The sequence below is a fragment of the Hemiscyllium ocellatum genome, chromosome 39 (assembly GCF_020745735.1).
Source record: "Hemiscyllium ocellatum isolate sHemOce1 chromosome 39, sHemOce1.pat.X.cur, whole genome shotgun sequence".
Taxonomy (NCBI): Eukaryota; Metazoa; Chordata; class Chondrichthyes; order Orectolobiformes; family Hemiscylliidae; genus Hemiscyllium; species Hemiscyllium ocellatum.
The window spans coordinates 41,133,659-41,158,059 of record NC_083439.1 but is presented as its reverse complement, the minus strand read 5'-3'; positions in this window follow the sequence as shown (position 1 = coordinate 41,158,059).

The following is a 24,401-nucleotide window of genomic DNA, read 5'->3' as shown; positions in this document are numbered from 1 at the left end:
TTCATTCAATGAAAGAGACTGCAAGCAATAATTCTTTGAGTTGACCGTCTCTCATTCATTCAATGAAACAAACTGCAAATGCTAATTCAATGAGTCGAGCTCCTCTCATTCATTTAATGTCACGAGTTCAGCGCATTGACTCAACAAAAAAAAATTCACACGTTCGTTCAATGAAACAAACTGTACGTGCTAATTCAATGTGTGAAGCTTCTCTCATTTATGCAATGTCTCGAGCTTAACGCTTTAATTCAATTCAACAAACTGCATTCGTTCATTCATTGATTCAATCTTCAATTATGGATTCAAAAAATCAACCGCAATTCATTGATTCAATGAAACAAACTTAACTCATTCCTTAAGGAAATCCAACAGCATTCAATCACTCAATGAATCAAAGATCAGACATTCGTTCAATGAAAAACACTAAGCATGCTAATCCAATTTTTCCAGATCTTGCTGAATTCAAAGAACGAAACTGCACACTTTCATTCAGTGCAACAAACTGCATGCATCCATTCAATGATAGAGAATGAATGGGTGAGTGGAATGAGTAGAGTTTCTCTCATTTATTCCATTTCTCGAGCGTAACCCTTTCATTCAAGGAAGCAAACGACATTCATTCAAACGTTGCATAAAATTTCAGACATTGATTCAATGAATCAAACCTTATTCGTTGATTCAAGGAAACCAACTTTACTCTTTTACTTAGGGAATCAAACTGCATTCATTCATTCAGTGAAACTCACTGCATGTGTTAAATCAAAGAATAGAGCATCTGCTTTCATTCAATGCAACGAGCTAAACGCATTCATTCAATGAAACAAACTGCATTCAATGAAACAGGCTGCATCTGTTAATTCAATGAGTAGAGTTTCACTCATTCATTCAATGTGTCAAGCTTGAATCATTCGTTCAATGAAACAAGCAGAACGTGTTAATTCAATGAGTAGAGCTTTCTTTCATTAAATCATGCTTCGAGCTAAATGCATTTTTTCAATCAAACAAACTGCATACATTCATTCAATCAAACAGAATGCACGGGTTAGTGCAATGAGTAGAGTTTCTCTCATTTATTCCATTTCTCGAGCGTAACCCTTTCATTCAAGGAAACAAACGACATTCATTCAAACATTGAATAAAACTTCAACCATTGAGTCAATGAATCAAACCTTATTCTTTGATTCATTGAAACCAACTTTACTCATTTACTTAGTGAATCAAACTGCATTCATTCATTGAAGGAAACGGACTGCACGTGTTAATTCAAAGTGGAGAACTTCTGCATTTCATTCAGTGCTACCAGCTAAACTCATTCGTTCGACGAAGATAACTGCACGTGTTACTTCAATGTGTTGATCTTCTTTCAATCATTCAATGCAACGAGCTTAAGGCATGGATTAAAAGAAACAGACTGCATTTACTCATTCAATGAAACTGACTGACCGTGTTAATTCAATGAGTGGAGCTTTTGCCATTATTTCAAGAAACAAATTTCATTCATTCAAACTTTGTATCGAACTTCAATCAATGATTCATTGAATGAAAAGGTATTCGTTGATGCAATGAAACTAACGTAAATCATTTATTTAGTGAATCCAACTGCATTCACTCAATGAATCAAACTGCACTCATTCATTCTATGAAACACGCTGCATGTGCTAATCCAATGAGTCCAGCTTTTGCCATTCATTCGATTAAACAAACTGCTCGCGTTCATTCAATGAAAGAGACTGCAAGGAATAATTCTTTGAGTTGACCTTCTCTCATTCATTCAATCAAACAAACTGCAAGGGCTAATTCAATGAGTCGAGCTCCTCTCATTCATCAGGCCCAGGAGGGCCTATTTTCATCCTCTCCAATATTCCCAGAACCTCTTCCCTGCATATTTACAGGCCATCCATTCTAATCATTTGTGACTCCATATTCACATCAGCAACAGTGTCCTGTTCCTGATTGAATACTGACGAAAAGTATTGATTTAGTGTCTCTCCAATCTCCTCCGCCTCCACACACAACTTCCCACTACTATCCTTGACTGGACCGATACCTACACTAGTCATCCTTTTATTCCTGACATACCTATAGAAAGCCTTTGGGTTTTCCCTAATCCTACCAGCTAAAGACATTTCATGTCCCCTTCTCGCATCTCTTAGCTCTCTCTTTAGATCCTTCCTGGCTACCTCTATCGCCCCAACTGAACCTTCACGCCTCATCTTTACATATGCCGCCTTCTTCGCTTTCACAAGGGATTCCAATTCCTTACTAAACCACGGCTGCCTCACAAGGCCCTTTACACCATGCCTGACTGGTACATACTTATTGAGGACACGTAGTAGCTGCTCCTTGAACAATCCCCACATCTCATTAGTGTTCTTCTCTTGAAGCCTGTTTTTCCAATCCACCCATCCTAAATCATGCCTCACTGCATCATAATTTCCCTGCCCCCAGCTATAACTCTTGCCCTGCGGCGCACACTTATCCCTCTCCATCACTAAAGTAAAAGTCACCGAGTTGTGGTCACTGTCCCCGAAGTGCTCACCTACCTCCCAGTCTAACACCTGGCCTGGTTGATTACCGAGATCCAAATCCAGTATAGCCTCACCTCTTGTTGGCCTGTCGACATATTGTGTCAGGAAACCCTCCTGCACACATTGGACAAACACCGACCCATCTAATGAACTCGAGCAATAGCTCTCCCAGTCAATATCTGGGAAGAAACAAATTTCATTCATTCAAACTTTGTATCGAACTTCAATCAATGATTCATTGAATGAAAAGGTATTCGTTGATGCAATGAAACTAACGTAAATCATTTATTTAGTGAATCCAACTGCATTCACACAATGAATCAAACTGCACTCATTCATTCTATGAAACACACTGCATGTGCTAATCCAATGAGTCCAGCTTTTGCCATTCATTCGATTAAACAAACTGCTCGCATTCATTCAATGAAAGAGACTGCAAGCAATAATTCTTTGAGTTGACCGTCTCTCATTCATTCAATGAAACAAACTGCAAATGCTAATTCAATGAGTCGAGCTCCTCTCATTCATTTAATGTCACGAGTTCAGCGCATTGACTCAACAAAAAAAAATTCACACGTTCGTTCAATGAAACAAACTGTACGTGCTAATTCAATGTGTGAAGCTTCTCTCATTTATGCAATGTCTCGAGCTTAACGCTTTAATTCAATTCAACAAACTGCATTCGTTCATTCATTGATTCAATCTTCAATTATGGATTCAAAAAATCAACCGCAATTCATTGATTCAATGAAACAAACTTAACTCATTCCTTAAGGAAATCCAACAGCATTCAATCACTCAATGAATCAAAGATCAGACATTCGTTCAATGAAAAACACTAAGCATGCTAATCCAATTTTTCCAGATCTTGCTGAATTCAAAGAACGAAACTGCACACTTTCATTCAGTGCAACAAACTGCATGCATCCATTCAATGATAGAGAATGAATGGGTGAGTGGAATGAGTAGAGTTTCTCTCATTTATTCCATTTCTCGAGCGTAACCCTTTCATTCAAGGAAGCAAACGACATTCATTCAAACGTTGCATAAAATTTCAGACATTGATTCAATGAATCAAACCTTATTCGTTGATTCAAGGAAACCAACTTTACTCTTTTACTTAGGGAATCAAACTGCATTCATTCATTCAGTGAAACTCACTGCATGTGTTAAATCAAAGAATAGAGCATCTGCTTTCATTCAATGCAACGAGCTAAACGCATTCATTCAATGAAACAAACTGCATTCAATGAAACAGGCTGCATCTGTTAATTCAATGAGTAGAGTTTCACTCATTCATTCAATGTGTCAAGCTTGAATCATTCGTTCAATGAAACAAGCAGAACGTGTTAATTCAATGAGTAGAGCTTTCTTTCATTAAATCATGCTTCGAGCTAAATGCATTTTTTCAATCAAACAAACTGCATACATTCATTCAATCAAACAGAATGCACGGGTTAGTGCAATGAGTAGAGTTTCTCTCATTTATTCCATTTCTCGAGCGTAACCCTTTCATTCAAGGAAACAAACGACATTCATTCAAACATTGAATAAAACTTCAACCATTGAGTCAATGAATCAAACCTTATTCTTTGATTCATTGAAACCAACTTTACTCATTTACTTAGTGAATCAAACTGCATTCATTCATTGAAGGAAACGGACTGCACGTGTTAATTCAAAGTGGAGAACTTCTGCATTTCATTCAGTGCTACCAGCTAAACTCATTCGTTCGACGAAGATAACTGCACGTGTTACTTCAATGTGTTGATCTTCTTTCAATCATTCAATGCAACGAGCTTAAGGCATGGATTAAAAGAAACAGACTGCATTTACTCATTCAATGAAACTGACTGACCGTGTTAATTCAATGAGTGGAGCTTTTGCCATTATTTCAAGAAACAAATTTCATTCATTCAAACTTTGTATCGAACTTCAATCAATGATTCATTGAATGAAAAGGTATTCGTTGATGCAATGAAACTAACGTAAATCATTTATTTAGTGAATCCAACTGCATTCACTCAATGAATCAAACTGCACTCATTCATTCTATGAAACACGCTGCATGTGCTAATCCAATGAGTCCAGCTTTTGCCATTCATTCGATTAAACAAACTGCTCGCGTTCATTCAATGAAAGAGACTGCAAGGAATAATTCTTTGAGTTGACCTTCTCTCATTCATTCAATCAAACAAACTGCAAGGGCTAATTCAATGAGTCGAGCTCCTCTCATTCATCAGGCCCAGGAGGGCCTATTTTCATCCTCTCCAATATTCCCAGAACCTCTTCCCTGCATATTTACAGGCCATCCATTCTAATCATTTGTGACTCCATATTCACATCAGCAACAGTGTCCTGTTCCTGATTGAATACTGACGAAAAGTATTGATTTAGTGTCTCTCCAATCTCCTCCGCCTCCACACACAACTTCCCACTACTATCCTTGACTGGACCGATACCTACACTAGTCATCCTTTTATTCCTGACATACCTATAGAAAGCCTTTGGGTTTTCCCTAATCCTACCAGCTAAAGACATTTCATGTCCCCTTCTCGCATCTCTTAGCTCTCTCTTTAGATCCTTCCTGGCTACCTCTATCGCCCCAACTGAACCTTCACGCCTCATCTTTACATATGCCGCCTTCTTCGCTTTCACAAGGGATTCCAATTCCTTACTAAACCACGGCTGCCTCACAAGGCCCTTTACACCATGCCTGACTGGTACATACTTATTGAGGACACGTAGTAGCTGCTCCTTGAACAATCCCCACATCTCATTAGTGTTCTTCTCTTGAAGCCTGTTTTTCCAATCCACCCATCCTAAATCATGCCTCACTGCATCATAATTTCCCTGCCCCCAGCTATAACTCTTGCCCTGCGGCGCACACTTATCCCTCTCCATCACTAAAGTAAAAGTCACCGAGTTGTGGTCACTGTCCCCGAAGTGCTCACCTACCTCCCAGTCTAACACCTGGCCTGGTTGATTACCGAGATCCAAATCCAGTATAGCCTCACCTCTTGTTGGCCTGTCGACATATTGTGTCAGGAAACCCTCCTGCACACATTGGACAAACACCGACCCATCTAATGAACTCGAGCAATAGCTCTCCCAGTCAATATCTGGGAAGAAACAAATTTCATTCATTCAAACTTTGTATCGAACTTCAATCAATGATTCATTGAATGAAAAGGTATTCGTTGATGCAATGAAACTAACGTAAATCATTTATTTAGTGAATCCAACTGCATTCACTCAATGAATCAAACTGCACTCATTCATTCTATGAAACACACTGCATGTGCTAATCCAATGAGTCCAGCTTTTGCCATTCATTCGATTAAACAAACTGCTCGCATTCATTCAATGAAAGAGACTGCAAGGAATAATTCTTTGAGTTGACCGTCTCTCATTCATTCAATGAAACAAACTGCAAATGCTAATTCAATGAGTCGAGCTCCTCTCATTCATTTAATGTCACGAGTTCAGCGCATTGACTCAACAAAAAAAAATTCACACGTTCGTTCAATGAAACAAACTGTACGTGCTAATTCAATGTGTGAAGCTTCTCTCATTTATGCAATGTCTCGAGCTTAACGCTTTAATTCAATTCAACAAACTGCATTCGTTCATTCATTGATTCAATCTTCAATTATGGATTCAAAAAATCAACCGCAATTCATTGATTCAATGAAACAAACTTAACTCATTCCTTAAGGAAATCCAACAGCATTCAATCACTCAATGAATCAAAGATCAGACATTCGTTCAATGAAAAACACTAAGCATGCTAATCCAATTTTTCCAGATCTTGCTGAATTCAAAGAACGAAACTGCACACTTTCATTCAGTGCAACAAACTGCATGCATCCATTCAATGATAGAGAATGAATGGGTGAGTGGAATGAGTAGAGTTTCTCTCATTTATTCCATTTCTCGAGCGTAACCCTTTCATTCAAGGAAGCAAACGACATTCATTCAAACGTTGCATAAAATTTCAGACATTGATTCAATGAATCAAACCTTATTCGTTGATTCAAGGAAACCAACTTTACTCTTTTACTTAGGGAATCAAACTGCATTCATTCATTCAGTGAAACTCACTGCATGTGTTAAATCAAAGAATAGAGCATCTGCTTTCATTCAATGCAACGAGCTAAACGCATTCATTCAATGAAACAAACTGCATGCATTCATTCAATGAAACAGGCTGCATCTGTTAATTCAATGAGTAGAGTTTCACTCATTCATTCAATGTGTCAAGCTTGAATCATTCGTTCAATGAAACAAGCAGAACGTGTTAATTCAATGAGTAGAGCTTTCTTTCATTAAATCATGCTTCGAGCCAAATGCATTTTTTCAATCAAACAAACTGCATACATTCATTCAATCAAACAGAATGCACGGGTTAGTGCAATGAGTAGAGTTTCTCTCATTTATTCCATTTCTCGAGCGTAACCCTTTCATTCAAGGAAACAAACGACATTCATTCAAACATTGAATAAAACTTCAACCATTGAGTCAATGAATCAAACCTTATTCTTTGATTCATTGAAACCAACTTTACTCATTTACTTAGTGAATCAAACTGCATTCATTCATTGAAGGAAACGGACTGCACGTGTTAATTCAAAGTGGAGAACTTCTGCATTTCATTCAGTGCTACCAGCTAAACTCATTCGTTCGACGAAGATAACTGCACGTGTTACTTCAATGTGTTGATCTTCTTTCAATCATTCAATGCAACGAGCTTAAGGCATGGATTAAAAGAAACAGACTGCATTTACTCATTCAATGAAACTGACTGACCGTGTTAATTCAATGAGTGGAGCTTTTGCCATTATTTCAAGAAACAAATTTCATTCATTCAAACTTTGTATCGAACTTCAATCAATGATTCATTGAATGAAAAGGTATTCGTTGATGCAATGAAACTAACGTAAATCATTTATTTAGTGAATCCAACTGCATTCACTCAATGAATCAAACTGCACTCATTCATTCTATGAAACACGCTGCATGTGCTAATCCAATGAGTCCAGCTTTTGCCATTCATTCGATTAAACAAACTGCTCGCATTCATTCAATGAAAGAGACTGCAAGGAATAATTCTTTGAGTTGACCTTCTCTCATTCATTCAATCAAACAAACTGCAAGGGCTAATTCAATGAGTCGAGCTCCTCTCATTCATCAGGCCCAGGAGGGCCTATTTTCATCCTCTCCAATATTCCCAGAACCTCTTCCCTGCATATTTACAGGCCATCCATTCTAATCATTTGTGACTCCATATTCACATCAGCAACAGTGTCCTGTTCCTGATTGAATACTGACGAAAAGTATTGATTTAGTGTCTCTCCAATCTCCTCCGCCTCCACACACAACTTCCCACTACTATCCTTGACTGGACCGATACCTACACTAGTCATCCTTTTATTCCTGACATACCTATAGAAAGCCTTTGGGTTTTCCCTAATCCTACCAGCTAAAGACTTTTCATGTCCCCTTCTCGCATCTCTTAGCTCTCTCTTTAGATCCTTCCTGGCTACCTCTATCGCCCCAACTGAACCTTCACGCCTCATCTTTACATATGCCGCCTTCTTCGCTTTCACAAGGGATTCCAATTCCTTACTAAACCACGGCTGCCTCACAAGGCCCTTTACACCATGCCTGACTGGTACATACTTATTGAGGACACGTAGTAGCTGCTCCTTGAACAATCCCCACATCTCATTAGTGTTCTTCTCTTGAAGCCTGTTTTTCCAATCCACCCATCCTAAATCATGCCTCACTGCATCATAATTTCCCTGCCCCCAGCTATAACTCTTGCCCTGCGGCGCACACTTATCCCTCTCCATCACTAAAGTAAAAGTCACCGAGTTGTGGTCACTGTCCCCGAAGTGCTCACCTACCTCCCAGTCTAACACCTGGCCTGGTTGATTACCGAGATCCAAATCCAGTATAGCCTCACCTCTTGTTGGCCTGTCGACATATTGTGTCAGGAAACCCTCCTGCACACATTGGACAAACACCGACCCATCTAATGAACTCGAGCAATAGCTCTCCCAGTCAATATCTGGGAAGAAACAAATTTCATTCATTCAAACTTTGTATCGAACTTCAATCAATGATTCATTGAATGAAAAGGTATTCGTTGATGCAATGAAACTAACGTAAATCATTTATTTAGTGAATCCAACTGCATTCACACAATGAATCAAACTGCACTCATTCATTCTATGAAACACACTGCATGTGCTAATCCAATGAGTCCAGCTTTTGCCATTCATTCGATTAAACAAACTGCTCGCATTCATTCAATGAAAGAGACTGCAAGCAATAATTCTTTGAGTTGACCGTCTCTCATTCATTCAATGAAACAAACTGCAAATGCTAATTCAATGAGTCGAGCTCCTCTCATTCATTTAATGTCACGAGTTCAGCGCATTGACTCAACAAAAAAAAATTCACACGTTCGTTCAATGAAACAAACTGTACGTGCTAATTCAATGTGTGAAGCTTCTCTCATTTATGCAATGTCTCGAGCTTAACGCTTTAATTCAATTCAACAAACTGCATTCGTTCATTCATTGATTCAATCTTCAATTATGGATTCAAAAAATCAACCGCAATTCATTGATTCAATGAAACAAACTTAACTCATTCCTTAAGGAAATCCAACAGCATTCAATCACTCAATGAATCAAAGATCAGACATTCGTTCAATGAAAAACACTAAGCATGCTAATCCAATTTTTCCAGATCTTGCTGAATTCAAAGAACGAAACTGCACACTTTCATTCAGTGCAACAAACTGCATGCATCCATTCAATGATAGAGAATGAATGGGTGAGTGGAATGAGTAGAGTTTCTCTCATTTATTCCATTTCTCGAGCGTAACCCTTTCATTCAAGGAAGCAAACGACATTCATTCAAACGTTGCATAAAATTTCAGACATTGATTCAATGAATCAAACCTTATTCGTTGATTCAAGGAAACCAACTTTACTCTTTTACTTAGGGAATCAAACTGCATTCATTCATTCAGTGAAACTCACTGCATGTGTTAAATCAAAGAATAGAGCATCTGCTTTCATTCAATGCAACGAGCTAAACGCATTCATTCAATGAAACAAACTGCATTCAATGAAACAGGCTGCATCTGTTAATTCAATGAGTAGAGTTTCACTCATTCATTCAATGTGTCAAGCTTGAATCATTCGTTCAATGAAACAAGCAGAACGTGTTAATTCAATGAGTAGAGCTTTCTTTCATTAAATCATGCTTCGAGCTAAATGCATTTTTTCAATCAAACAAACTGCATACATTCATTCAATCAAACAGAATGCACGGGTTAGTGCAATGAGTAGAGTTTCTCTCATTTATTCCATTTCTCGAGCGTAACCCTTTCATTCAAGGAAACAAACGACATTCATTCAAACATTGAATAAAACTTCAACCATTGAGTCAATGAATCAAACCTTATTCTTTGATTCATTGAAACCAACTTTACTCATTTACTTAGTGAATCAAACTGCATTCATTCATTGAAGGAAACGGACTGCACGTGTTAATTCAAAGTGGAGAACTTCTGCATTTCATTCAGTGCTACCAGCTAAACTCATTCGTTCGACGAAGATAACTGCACGTGTTACTTCAATGTGTTGATCTTCTTTCAATCATTCAATGCAACGAGCTTAAGGCATGGATTAAAAGAAACAGACTGCATTTACTCATTCAATGAAACTGACTGACCGTGTTAATTCAATGAGTGGAGCTTTTGCCATTATTTCAAGAAACAAATTTCATTCATTCAAACTTTGTATCGAACTTCAATCAATGATTCATTGAATGAAAAGGTATTCGTTGATGCAATGAAACTAACGTAAATCATTTATTTAGTGAATCCAACTGCATTCACTCAATGAATCAAACTGCACTCATTCATTCTATGAAACACGCTGCATGTGCTAATCCAATGAGTCCAGCTTTTGCCATTCATTCGATTAAACAAACTGCTCGCGTTCATTCAATGAAAGAGACTGCAAGGAATAATTCTTTGAGTTGACCTTCTCTCATTCATTCAATCAAACAAACTGCAAGGGCTAATTCAATGAGTCGAGCTCCTCTCATTCATCAGGCCCAGGAGGGCCTATTTTCATCCTCTCCAATATTCCCAGAACCTCTTCCCTGCATATTTACAGGCCATCCATTCTAATCATTTGTGACTCCATATTCACATCAGCAACAGTGTCCTGTTCCTGATTGAATACTGACGAAAAGTATTGATTTAGTGTCTCTCCAATCTCCTCCGCCTCCACACACAACTTCCCACTACTATCCTTGACTGGACCGATACCTACACTAGTCATCCTTTTATTCCTGACATACCTATAGAAAGCCTTTGGGTTTTCCCTAATCCTACCAGCTAAAGACTTTTCATGTCCCCTTCTCGCATCTCTTAGCTCTCTCTTTAGATCCTTCCTGGCTACCTCTATCGCCCCAACTGAACCTTCACGCCTCATCTTTACATATGCCGCCTTCTTCGCTTTCACAAGGGATTCCAATTCCTTACTAAACCACGGCTGCCTCACAAGGCCCTTTACACCATGCCTGACTGGTACATACTTATTGAGGACACGTAGTAGCTGCTCCTTGAACAATCCCCACATCTCATTAGTGTTCTTCTCTTGAAGCCTGTTTTTCCAATCCACCCATCCTAAATCATGCCTCACTGCATCATAATTTCCCTGCCCCCAGCTATAACTCTTGCCCTGCGGCGCACACTTATCCCTCTCCATCACTAAAGTAAAAGTCACCGAGTTGTGGTCACTGTCCCCGAAGTGCTCACCTACCTCCCAGTCTAACACCTGGCCTGGTTGATTACCGAGATCCAAATCCAGTATAGCCTCACCTCTTGTTGGCCTGTCGACATATTGTGTCAGGAAACCCTCCTGCACACATTGGACAAACACCGACCCATCTAATGAACTCGAGCAATAGCTCTCCCAGTCAATATCTGGGAAGAAACAAATTTCATTCATTCAAACTTTGTATCGAACTTCAATCAATGATTCATTGAATGAAAAGGTATTCGTTGATGCAATGAAACTAACGTAAATCATTTATTTAGTGAATCCAACTGCATTCACTCAATGAATCAAACTGCACTCATTCATTCTATGAAACACACTGCATGTGCTAATCCAATGAGTCCAGCTTTTGCCATTCATTCGATTAAACAAACTGCTCGCATTCATTCAATGAAAGAGACTGCAAGGAATAATTCTTTGAGTTGACCGTCTCTCATTCATTCAATGAAACAAACTGCAAATGCTAATTCAATGAGTCGAGCTCCTCTCATTCATTTAATGTCACGAGTTCAGCGCATTGACTCAACAAAAAAAAATTCACACGTTCGTTCAATGAAACAAACTGTACGTGCTAATTCAATGTGTGAAGCTTCTCTCATTTATGCAATGTCTCGAGCTTAACGCTTTAATTCAATTCAACAAACTGCATTCGTTCATTCATTGATTCAATCTTCAATTATGGATTCAAAAAATCAACCGCAATTCATTGATTCAATGAAACAAACTTAACTCATTCCTTAAGGAAATCCAACAGCATTCAATCACTCAATGAATCAAAGATCAGACATTCGTTCAATGAAAAACACTAAGCATGCTAATCCAATTTTTCCAGATCTTGCTGAATTCAAAGAACGAAACTGCACACTTTCATTCAGTGCAACAAACTGCATGCATCCATTCAATGATAGAGAATGAATGGGTGAGTGGAATGAGTAGAGTTTCTCTCATTTATTCCATTTCTCGAGCGTAACCCTTTCATTCAAGGAAGCAAACGACATTCATTCAAACGTTGCATAAAATTTCAGACATTGATTCAATGAATCAAACCTTATTCGTTGATTCAAGGAAACCAACTTTACTCTTTTACTTAGGGAATCAAACTGCATTCATTCATTCAGTGAAACTCACTGCATGTGTTAAATCAAAGAATAGAGCATCTGCTTTCATTCAATGCAACGAGCTAAACGCATTCATTCAATGAAACAAACTGCATGCATTCATTCAATGAAACAGGCTGCATCTGTTAATTCAATGAGTAGAGTTTCACTCATTCATTCAATGTGTCAAGCTTGAATCATTCGTTCAATGAAACAAGCAGAACGTGTTAATTCAATGAGTAGAGCTTTCTTTCATTAAATCATGCTTCGAGCTAAATGCATTTTTTCAATCAAACAAACTGCATACATTCATTCAATCAAACAGAATGCACGGGTTAGTGCAATGAGTAGAGTTTCTCTCATTTATTCCATTTCTCGAGCGTAACCCTTTCATTCAAGGAAACAAACGACATTCATTCAAACATTGAATAAAACTTCAACCATTGAGTCAATGAATCAAACCTTATTCTTTGATTCATTGAAACCAACTTTACTCATTTACTTAGTGAATCAAACTGCATTCATTCATTGAAGGAAACGGACTGCACGTGTTAATTCAAAGTGGAGAACTTCTGCATTTCATTCAGTGCTACCAGCTAAACTCATTCGTTCGACGAAGATAACTGCACGTGTTACTTCAATGTGTTGATCTTCTTTCAATCATTCAATGCAACGAGCTTAAGGCATGGATTAAAAGAAACAGACTGCATTTACTCATTCAATGAAACTGACTGACCGTGTTAATTCAATGAGTGGAGCTTTTGCCATTATTTCAAGAAACAAATTTCATTCATTCAAACTTTGTATCGAACTTCAATCAATGATTCATTGAATGAAAAGGTATTCGTTGATGCAATGAAACTAACGTAAATCATTTATTTAGTGAATCCAACTGCATTCACTCAATGAATCAAACTGCACTCATTCATTCTATGAAACACGCTGCATGTGCTAATCCAATGAGTCCAGCTTTTGCCATTCATTCGATTAAACAAACTGCTCGCATTCATTCAATGAAAGAGACTGCAAGGAATAATTCTTTGAGTTGACCTTCTCTCATTCATTCAATCAAACAAACTGCAAGGGCTAATTCAATGAGTCGAGCTCCTCTCATTCATCAGGCCCAGGAGGGCCTATTTTCATCCTCTCCAATATTCCCAGAACCTCTTCCCTGCATATTTACAGGCCATCCATTCTAATCATTTGTGACTCCATATTCACATCAGCAACAGTGTCCTGTTCCTGATTGAATACTGACGAAAAGTATTGATTTAGTGTCTCTCCAATCTCCTCCGCCTCCACACACAACTTCCCACTACTATCCTTGACTGGACCGATACCTACACTAGTCATCCTTTTATTCCTGACATACCTATAGAAAGCCTTTGGGTTTTCCCTAATCCTACCAGCTAAAGACTTTTCATGTCCCCTTCTCGCATCTCTTAGCTCTCTCTTTAGATCCTTCCTGGCTACCTCTATCGCCCCAACTGAACCTTCACGCCTCATCTTTACATATGCCGCCTTCTTCGCTTTCACAAGGGATTCCAATTCCTTACTAAACCACGGCTGCCTCACAAGGCCCTTTACACCATGCCTGACTGGTACATACTTATTGAGGACACGTAGTAGCTGCTCCTTGAACAATCCCCACATCTCATTAGTGTTCTTCTCTTGAAGCCTGTTTTTCCAATCCACCCATCCTAAATCATGCCTCACTGCATCATAATTTCCCTGCCCCCAGCTATAACTCTTGCCCTGCGGCGCACACTTATCCCTCTCCATGCACACATTGGACAAACACCGACCCATCTAATGAACTCGAGCAATAGCTCTCCCAGTCAATATCTGGGAAGAAACAAATTTCATTCATTCAAACTTTGTATCGAACTTCAATCAATGATTCATTGAATGAAAAGGTATTCGTTGATGCAATGAAACTAACGTAAATCATTGATTTAGTGAATCCAACTGCATTCACTCAATGAATCAAACTGCACTCATTCATTCTATGAAACACACTGCATGTGCTAATCCAATGAGTCCAGCTTTTGCCATTCATTCGATTAAACAAACTGCTCGCATTCATTCAATGAAAGAGACTGCAAGGAATAATTCTTTGAGTTGACCGTCTCTCATTCATTCAATGAAACAAACTGCAAATGCTAATTCAATGAGTCGAGCTCCTCTCATTCATTTAATGTCACGAGTTCAGCGCATTGACTCAACAAAAAAAAATTCACACGTTCGTTCAATGAAACAAACTGTACGTGCTAATTCAATGTGTGAAGCTTCTCTCATTTATGCAATGTCTCGAGCTTAACGCTTTAATTCAATTCAACAAACTGCATTCGTTCATTCATTGATTCAATCTTCAATTATGGATTCAAAAAATCAACCGCAATTCATTGATTCAATGAAACAAACTTAACTCATTCCTTAAGGAAATCCAACAGCATTCAATCACTCAATGAATCAAAGATCAGACATTCGTTCAATGAAAAACACTAAGCATGCTAATCCAATTTTTCCAGATCTTGCTGAATTCAAAGAACGAAACTGCACACTTTCATTCAGTGCAACAAACTGCATGCATCCATTCAATGATAGAGAATGAATGGGTGAGTGGAATGAGTAGAGTTTCTCTCATTTATTCCATTTCTCGAGCGTAACCCTTTCATTCAAGGAAGCAAACGACATTCATTCAAACGTTGCATAAAATTTCAGACATTGATTCAATGAATCAAACCTTATTCGTTGATTCAAGGAAACCAACTTTACTCTTTTACTTAGGGAATCAAACTGCATTCATTCATTCAGTGAAACTCACTGCATGTGTTAAATCAAAGAATAGAGCATCTGCTTTCATTCAATGCAACGAGCTAAACGCATTCATTCAATGAAACAAACTGCATGCATTCATTCAATGAAACAGGCTGCATCTGTTAATTCAATGAGTAGAGTTTCACTCATTCATTCAATGTGTCAAGCTTGAATCATTCGTTCAATGAAACAAGCAGAACGTGTTAATTCAATGAGTAGAGCTTTCTTTCATTAAATCATGCTTCGAGCTAAATGCATTTTTTCAATCAAACAAACTGCATACATTCATTCAATCAAACAGAATGCACGGGTTAGTGCAATGAGTAGAGTTTCTCTCATTTATTCCATTTCTCGAGCGTAACCCTTTCATTCAAGGAAACAAACGACATTCATTCAAACATTGAATAAAACTTCAACCATTGAGTCAATGAATCAAACCTTATTCTTTGATTCATTGAAACCAACTTTACTCATTTACTTAGTGAATCAAACTGCATTCATTCATTGAAGGAAACGGACTGCACGTGTTAATTCAAAGTGGAGAACTTCTGCATTTCATTCAGTGCTACCAGCTAAACTCATTCGTTCGACGAAGATAACTGCACGTGTTACTTCAATGTGTTGATCTTCTTTCAATCATTCAATGCAACGAGCTTAAGGCATGGATTAAAAGAAACAGACTGCATTTACTCATTCAATGAAACTGACTGACCGTGTTAATTCAATGAGTGGAGCTTTTGCCATTATTTCAAGAAACAAATTTCATTCATTCAAACTTTGTATCGAACTTCAATCAATGATTCATTGAATGAAAAGGTATTCGTTGATGCAATGAAACTAACGTAAATCATTTATTTAGTGAATCCAACTGCATTCACTCAATGAATCAAACTGCACTCATTCATTCTATGAAACACGCTGCATGTGCTAATCCAATGAGTCCAGCTTTTGCCATTCATTCGATTAAACAAACTGCTCGCATTCATTCAATGAAAGAGACTGCAAGGAATAATTCTTTGAGTTGACCTTCTCTCATTCATTCAATCAAACAAACTGCAAGGGCTAATTCAATGAGTCGAGCTCCTCTCATTCATCAGGCCCAGGAGGGCCTATTTTCATCCTCTCCAATATTCCCAGAACCTCTTCCCTGCATATTTACAGGCCATCCATTCTAATCATTTGTGACTCCATATTCACATCAGCAACAGTGTCCTGTTCCTGATTGAATACTGACGAAAAGTATTGATTTAGTGTCTCTCCAATCTCCTCCGCCTCCACACACAACTTCCCACTACTATCCTTGACTGGACCGATACCTACACTAGTCATCCTTTTATTCCTGACATACCTATAGAAAGCCTTTGGGTTTTCCCTAATCCTACCAGCTAAAGACTTTTCATGTCCCCTTCTCGCATCTCTTAGCTCTCTCTTTAGATCCTTCCTGGCTACCTCTATCGCCCCAACTGAACCTTCACGCCTCATCTTTACATATGCCGCCTTCTTCGCTTTCACAAGGGATTCCAATTCCTTACTAAACCACGGCTGCCTCACAAGGCCCTTTACACCATGCCTGACTGGTACATACTTATTGAGGACACGTAGTAGCTGCTCCTTGAACAATCCCCACATCTCATTAGTGTTCTTCTCTTGAAGCCTGTTTTTCCAATCCACCCATCCTAAATCATGCCTCACTGCATCATAATTTCCCTGCCCCCAGCTATAACTCTTGCCCTGCGGCGCACACTTATCCCTCTCCATGCACACATTGGACAAACACCGACCCATCTAATGAACTCGAGCAATAGCTCTCCCAGTCAATATCTGGGAAGAAACAAATTTCATTCATTCAAACTTTGTATCGAACTTCAATCAATGATTCATTGAATGAAAAGGTATTCGTTGATGCAATGAAACTAACGTAAATCATTTATTTAGTGAATCCAACTGCATTCACTCAATGAATCAAACTGCACTCATTCATTCTATGAAACACACTGCATGTGCTAATCCAATGAGTCCAGCTTTTGCCATTCATTCGATTAAACAAACTGCTCGCATTCATTCAATGAAAGAGACTGCAAGGAATAATTCTTTGAGTTGACCGTCTCTCATTCATTCAATGAAACAAACTGCAAATGCTAATTCAATGAGTCGAGCTCCTCTCATTCATTTAATGTCACGAGTTCAGCGCATTGACTCAACAAAAAAAAATTCACACGTTCGTTCAATGAAACAAACTGTACGTGCTAATTCAATGTGTGAAGCTTCTCTCATTTATGCAATGTCTCGAGCTTAACGCTTTAATTCAATTCAACAAACTGCATTCGTTCATTCATTGATTCAATCTTCAATTATGGATTCAAAAAATCAACCGCAATTCATTGATTCAATGAAACAAACTTAACTCATTCCTTAAGGAAATCCAACAGCATTCAATCACTCAATGAATCAAAGATCAGACATTCGTTCAATGAAAAACACTAAGCATGCTAATCCAATTTTTCCAGATCTTGCTGAATTCAAAGAACGAAACTGCACACTTTCATTCAGTGCAACAAACTGCATGCATCCATTCAATGATAGAGAATGAATGGGTGAGTGGAATGAGTAGAGTTTCTCTCATTTATTCCATTTCTCGAGCGTAACCCTTTCATTCAAGGAAGCAAACGACATTCATTCAAACGTTGCATAAAATTTCAGACATTGATTCAATGAATCAAACCTTATTCGTTGATTCAAGGAAACCAACTTTACTCTTTTACTTAGGGAATCAAACTGCATTCATTCATTCAGTGAAACTCACTGCATGTGTTAAATCAAAGAATAGAGCATCTGCTTTCATTCAATGCAACGAGCTAAACGCATTCATTCAATGAAACAAACTGCATGCATTCATTCAATGAAACAGGCTGCATCTGTTAATTCAATGAGTAGAGTTTCACTCATTCATTCAATGTGTCAAGCTTGAATCATTCGTTCAATGAAACAAGCAGAACGTGTTAATTCAATGAGTAGAGCTTTCTTTCATTAAATCATGCTTCGAGCCAAATGCATTTTTTCAATCAAACAAACTGCATACATTCATTCAATCAAACAGAATGCACGGGTTAGTGCAATGAGTAGAGTTTCTCTCATTTATTCCATTTCTCGAGCGTAACCCTTTCATTCAAGGAAACAAACGACATTCATTCAAACATTGAATAAAACTTCAACCATTGAGTCAATGAATCAAACCTTATTCTTTGATTCATTGAAACCAACTTTACTCATTTACTTAGTGAATCAAACTGCATTCATTCATTGAAGGAAACGGACTGCACGTGTTAATTCAAAGTGGAGAACTTCTGCATTTCATTCAGTGCTACCAGCTAAACTCATTCGTTCGACGAAGATAACTGCACGTGTTACTTCAATGTGTTGATCTTCTTTCAATCATTCAATGCAACGAGCTTAAGGCATGGATTAAAAGAAACAGACTGCATTTACTCATTCAATGAAACTGACTGACCGTGTTAATTCAATGAGTGGAGCTTTTGCCATTATTTCAAGAAACAAATTTCATTCATTCAAACTTTGTATCGAACTTCAATCAATGATTCATTGAATGAAAAGGTATTCGTTGATGCAATGAAACTAACGTAAATCATTTATTTAGTGAATCCAACTGCATTCACTCAATGAATCAAACTGCACTCATTCATTCTATGAAACACGCTGCATGTGCTAATCCAATGAGTCCAGCTTTTGCCATTCATTCGATTAAACAAACTGCTCGCATTCATTCAATGAAAGAGACTGCAAGGAATAATTCTTTGAGTTGACCTTCTCTCATTCATTCAATCAAACAAACTGCAAGGGCTAATTCAATGAGTCGAGCTCCTCTCATTCATCAGGCCCAGGAGGGCCTATTTTCATCCTCTCCAATATTCCCAGAACCTCTTCCCTGCATATTTACAGGCCATCCATTCTAATCATTTGTGACTCCATATTCACATCAGCAACAGTGTCCTGTTCCTGATTGAATACTGACGAAAAGTATTGATTTAGTGTCTCTCCAATCTCCTCCGCCTCCACACACAACTTCCCACTACTATCCTTGACTGGACCGATACCTACACTAGTCATCCTTTTATTCCTGACATACCTATAGAAAGCCTTTGGGTTTTCCCTAATCCTACCAGCTAAAGACTTTTCATGTCCCCTTCTCGCATCTCTTAGCTCTCTCTTTAGATATTTCCTGGCTACCTCTATCGCCCCAACTGAACCTTCACGCCTCATCTTTACATATGCCGCCTTCTTCGCTTTCACAAGGGATTCCAATTCCTTACTAAACCACGGCTGCCTCACAAGGCCCTTTACACCATGCCTGACTGGTACATACTTATTGAGGACACGTAGTAGCTGCTCCTTGAACAATCCCCACATCTCATTAGTGTTCTTCTCTTGAAGCCTGTTTTTCCAATCCACCCATCCTAAATCATGCCTCACTGCATCATAATTTCCCTGCCCCCAGCTATAACTCTTGCCCTGCGGCGCACACTTATCCCTCTCCATCACTAAAGTAAAAGTCACCGAGTTGTGGTCACTGTCCCCGAAGTGCTCACCTACCTCCCAGTCTAACACCTGGCCTGGTTGATTACCGAGATCCAAATCCAGTATAGCCTCACCTCTTGTTGGCCTGTCGACATATTGTGTCAGGAAACCCTCCTGCACACATTGGACAAACACCGACCCATCTAATGAACTCGAGCAATAGCTCTCCCAGTCAATATCTGGGAAGAAACAAATTTCATTCATTCAAACTTTGTATCGAACTTCAATCAATGATTCATTGAATGAAAAGGTATTCGTTGATGCAATGAAACTAACGTAAATCATTTATTTAGTGAATCCAACTGCATTCACTCAATGAATCAAACTGCACTCATTCATTCTATGAAACACACTGCATGTGCTAATCCAATGAGTCCAGCTTTTGCCATTCATTCGATTAAACAAACTGCTCGCATTCATTCAATGAAAGAGACTGCAAGGAATAATTCTTTGAGTTGACCGTCTCTCATTCATTCAATGAAACAAACTGCAAATGCTAATTCAATGAGTCGAGCTCCTCTCATTCATTTAATGTCACGAGTTCAGCGCATTGACTCAACAAAAAAAAATTCACACGTTCGTTCAATGAAACAAACTGTACGTGCTAATTCAATGTGTGAAGCTTCTCTCATTTATGCAATGTCTCGAGCTTAACGCTTTAATTCAATTCAACAAACTGCATTCGTTCATTCATTGATTCAATCTTCAATTATGGATTCAAAAAATCAACCGCAATTCATTGATTCAATGAAACAAACTTAACTCATTCCTTAAGGAAATCCAACAGCATTCAATCACTCAATGAATCAAAGATCAGACATTCGTTCAATGAAAAACACTAAGCATGCTAATCCAATTTTTCCAGATCTTGCTGAATTCAAAGAACGAAACTGCACACTTTCATTCAGTGCAACAAACTGCATGCATCCATTCAATGATAGAGAATGAATGGGTGAGTGGAATGAGTAGAGTTTCTCTCATTTATTCCATTTCTCGAGCGTAACCCTTTCATTCAAGGAAGCAAACGACATTCATTCAAACGTTGCATAAAATTTCAGACATTGATTCAATGAATCAAACCTTATTCGTTGATTCAAGGAAACCAACTTTACTCTTTTACTTAGGGAATCAAACTGCATTCATTCATTCAGTGAAACTCACTGCATGTGTTAAATCAAAGAATAGAGCATCTGCTTTCATTCAATGCAACGAGCTAAACGCATTCATTCAATGAAACAAACTGCATTCAATGAAACAGGCTGCATCTGTTAATTCAATGAGTAGAGTTTCACTCATTCATTCAATGTGTCAAGCTTGAATCATTCGTTCAATGAAACAAGCAGAACGTGTTAATTCAATGAGTAGAGCTTTCTTTCATTAAATCATGCTTCGAGCTAAATGCATTTTTTCAATCAAACAAACTGCATACATTCATTCAATCAAACAGAATGCACGGGTTAGTGCAATGAGTAGAGTTTCTCTCATTTATTCCATTTCTCGAGCGTAACCCTTTCATTCAAGGAAACAAACGACATTCATTCAAACATTGAATAAAACTTCAACCATTGAGTCAATGAATCAAACCTTATTCTTTGATTCATTGAAACCAACTTTACTCATTTACTTAGTGAATCAAACTGCATTCATTCATTGAAGGAAACGGACTGCACGTGTTAATTCAAAGTGGAGAACTTCTGCATTTCATTCAGTGCTACCAGCTAAACTCATTCGTTCGACGAAGATAACTGCACGTGTTACTTCAATGTGTTGATCTTCTTTCAATCATTCAATGCAACGAGCTTAAGGCATGGATTAAAAGAAACAGACTGCATTTACTCATTCAATGAAACTGACTGACCGTGTTAATTCAATGAGTGGAGCTTTTGCCATTATTTCAAGAAACAAATTTCATTCATTCAAACTTTGTATCGAACTTCAATCAATGATTCATTGAATGAAAAGGTATTCGTTGATGCAATGAAACTAACGTAAATCATTTATTTAGTGAATCCAACTGCATTCACTCAATGAATCAAACTGCACTCATTCATTCTATGAAACACGCTGCATGTGCTAATCCAATGAGTCCAGCTTTTGCCATTCATTCGATTAAACAAACTGCTCGCGTTCATTCAATGAAAGAGACTGCAAGGAATAATTCTTTGAGTTGACCTTCTCTCATTCATTCAATCAAACAAACTGCAAGGGCTAATTCAATGAGTCGAGCTCCTCTCATTCATCAGGCCCAGGAGGGCCTATTTTCATCCTCTCCAATATTCCCAGAACCTCTTCCCTGCATATTTACAGGCCATCCATTCTAATCATTTGTGACTCCATATTCACATCAGCAACAGTGTCCTGTTCCTGATTGAATACTGACGAAAAGTATTGATTTAGTGTCTCTCCAATCTCCTCCGCCTCCACACACAACTTCCCACTACTATCCTTGACTGGACCGATACCTACACTAGTCATCCTTTTATTCCTGACATACCTATAGAAAGCCTTTGGGTTTTCCCTAATCCTACCAGCTAAAGACTTTTCATGTCCCCTTCTCGCATCTCTTAGCTCTCTCTTTAGATCCTTCCTGGCTACCTCTATCGCCCCAACTGAACCTTCACGCCTCATCTTTACATATGCCGCCTTCTTCGCTTTCACAAGGGATTCCAATTCCTTACTAAACCACGGCTGCCTCACAAGGCCCTTTACACCATGCCTGACTGGTACATACTTATTGAGGACACGTAGTAGCTGCTCCTTGAACAATCCCCACATCTCATTAGTGTTCTTCTCTTGAAGCCTGTTTTTCCAATCCACCCATCCTAAATCATGCCTCACTGCATCATAATTTCCCTGCCCCCAGCTATAACTCTTGCCCTGCGGCGCACACTTATCCCTCTCCATCACTAAAGTAAAAGTCACCGAGTTGTGGTCACTGTCCCCGAAGTGCTCACCTACCTCCCAGTCTAACACCTGGCCTGGTTGATTACCGAGATCCAAATCCAGTATAGCCTCACCTCTTGTTGGCCTGTCGACATATTGTGTCAGGAAACCCTCCTGCACACATTGGACAAACACCGACCCATCTAATGAACTCGAGCAATAGCTCTCCCAGTCAATATCTGGGAAGAAACAAATTTCATTCATTCAAACTTTGTATCGAACTTCAATCAATGATTCATTGAATGAAAAGGTATTCGTTGATGCAATGAAACTAACGTAAATCATTTATTTAGTGAATCCAACTGCATTCACTCAATGAATCAAACTGCACTCATTCATTCTATGAAACACACTGCATGTGCTAATCCAATGAGTCCAGCTTTTGCCATTCATTCGATTAAACAAACTGCTCGCATTCATTCAATGAAAGAGACTGCAAGGAATAATTCTTTGAGTTGACCGTCTCTCATTCATTCAATGAAACAAACTGCAAATGCTAATTCAATGAGTCGAGCTCCTCTCATTCATTTAATGTCACGAGTTCAGCGCATTGACTCAACAAAAAAAAATTCACACGTTCGTTCAATGAAACAAACTGTACGTGCTAATTCAATGTGTGAAGCTTCTCTCATTTATGCAATGTCTCGAGCTTAACGCTTTAATTCAATTCAACAAACTGCATTCGTTCATTCATTGATTCAATCTTCAATTATGGATTCAAAAATCAACCGCAATTCATTGATTCAATGAAACAAACTTAACTCATTCCTTAAGGAAATCCAACAGCATTCAATCACTCAATGAATCAAAGATCAGACATTCGTTCAATGAAAAACACTAAGCATGCTAATCCAATTTTTCCAGATCTTGCTGAATTCAAAGAACGAAACTGCACACTTTCATTCAGTGCAACAAACTGCATGCATCCATTCAATGATAGAGAATGAATGGGTGAGTGGAATGAGTAGAGTTTCTCTCATTTATTCCATTTCTCGAGCGTAACCCTTTCATTCAAGGAAGCAAACGACATTCATTCAAACGTTGCATAAAATTTCAGACATTGATTCAATGAATCAAACCTTATTCGTTGATTCAAGGAAACCAACTTTACTCTTTTACTTAGGGAATCAAACTGCATTCATTCATTCAGTGAAACTCACTGCATGTGTTAAATCAAAGAATAGAGCATCTGCTTTCATTCAATGCAACGAGCTAAACGCATTCATTCAATGAAACAAACTGCATGCATTCATTCAATGAAACAGGCTGCATCTGTTAATTCAATGAGTAGAGTTTCACTCATTCATTCAATGTGTCAAGCTTGAATCATTCGTTCAATGAAACAAGCAGAACGTGTTAATTCAATGAGTAGAGCTTTCTTTCATTAAATCATGCTTCGAGCTAAATGCATTTTTTCAATCAAACAAACTGCATACATTCATTCAATCAAACAGAATGCACGGGTTAGTGCAATGAGTAGAGTTTCTCTCATTTATTCCATTTCTCGAGCGTAACCCTTTCATTCAAGGAAACAAACGACATTCATTCAA